This window comes from Drosophila novamexicana, unplaced genomic scaffold (genome assembly GCF_003285875.2).
Source record: "Drosophila novamexicana strain 15010-1031.04,08,12 unplaced genomic scaffold, DnovRS2.1 tig00001429-arrow-arrow-pilon, whole genome shotgun sequence".
In the NCBI taxonomy this organism is placed as follows: Eukaryota; Metazoa; Arthropoda; class Insecta; order Diptera; family Drosophilidae; genus Drosophila; species Drosophila novamexicana.
The window spans coordinates 277,700-279,461 of record NW_020824857.1 but is presented as its reverse complement, the minus strand read 5'-3'; the positions used below and the strand labels follow the sequence as shown (position 1 = coordinate 279,461).

Genomic DNA, 1,762 nt, shown 5'->3' with positions numbered 1-1,762 from the left:
ATATAAATAAACAAAAATAAATTTTTAAATTATTATACTTATAAACTCTTTCTCTTGCCATTAACATTAATGAACAAATTCATAAACTCAATAAAACTAACCCATAAGAAAGTATATCAAACCCTAAAAAATAAGAAATATTTATTCAATAATTTATAAAATTATTTATTGATAAAAATAAACTAATAAAAAATAATAAAACTTGTACTATTCAAAATATATTATTAATAAAACAAAGAGGTAATAAAAATATTAAAAAAAAAAATTAATTTTAACGTTATATAGTTCTAAAATATTGAAAATAATCATTCCCATGTGTTCAGTATAAAATTATAATCATTAGTTTTAATAGTTTAAAAAAACATTGCTCTTGTAAATCAAAAATAAGGTATACTCTAATGAAAGAAGAACAACCTCTTGAAATTCTTCAATTAATTTTATATTCTTTAATTTTCTTAACTTCAATTATTTTTATAAATATAATTCACCCATTAGCTATAGGGTTGACACTTTTAACCCAAATAATTTTAATTTCTTTAACCACAGAGCTTATATCAAAAACATTTTGATTTTCATATATTTTATTTTATTAATTTACGTTACATCACTAGCTTCTAATGAAATATTTAATTTATCAATTAAATTAACTTTAATTTCAATTATATTATTTTCTGTAAACTTAATTTTAATTTTTTTTATAGCTAAACCCTCGATAAGATTTTTTTTACTAAACAATGAAATAGAATCAATTTCATCAAACTACTCTTACTTCATAGAAAATTCATTATCATTAAGTAAACTTTTCAATTTTCCTACCAACTTAATTACAATTCGGTTAATAAATTATTTATTAATTACTTTAATTGTCATTGTTAAAATTACTAAAATATTCAAAGGACCATTACGAATTACGAATTACGAAATTAATGAACAAACCTTTACGAACCTCCCTTTATTTAAAATTGCTAATAATGCATTAGTTGATCTTCCTGCTTTTAACTGGATTATTTTTAGCTATATATTACACCGCAGATGTAAATTTAGCTTTTAATAGAGTTAATCGTATCTGCCGTGATGTAAATTACGGATGATTATTACGAACAAAACACGCTAACGGTGCTTCTTTTTTCTTTATTTGTATTTACTTACATGTAGGTCAGGGAATTTATTATGGATCTTATTTATTTACCCCAACATGAATAATTGGAGTTATCATTTTATTCCTAGTAATAGGAACAACTTTTATAGGTTATGTAGAGCATGAGGACAAATATGTTCCTGAGGAGCAACAGTTATTACAAACCATCAGCAGTACCTTACTTAGGAATTAATCTTGTACAATGAGTTTGAGGAAGGTTTGCTGTTGATAACGCAACATTAAGTCGATTTTTTACATTCCACTTTATTTTCCTTTTTATTGTATTAGCAATAACATTAATTCATTTACTATTTCTACACCAAACAGGATCAAATAACCCAATTGGATTAAATTCAAATAGAGATAAAATTCCATTTCATCCTTATTTTACTTACAAGGATATTGTAGGATTTATCATTATCATCTTTTTTATTAATTTCTTTTATCTTAATTAACCCTTATTTATTAGGAGACCCAGATCATTTCATTCCAGCTAAACCATTAGTAACACCAGCTCATATTCAACCAGAATGGTATTTTTTATTTGCCTACGCAATTCTTCGGTCTATTTCTAACATACTAGTAGGAGGAATTGGAGGAGTAACGAATTTGAATATAACCTAA

The 1,762-nt window shown here is 24.0% G+C and overlaps 1 pseudogene; it reads left to right on the top strand.

Annotated features, from left to right (window-relative positions):
* The first annotated feature begins 398 nt into the window (after nt 1-398).
* LOC115767634 lies at nt 399-1,762 on the top strand (annotated as a pseudogene).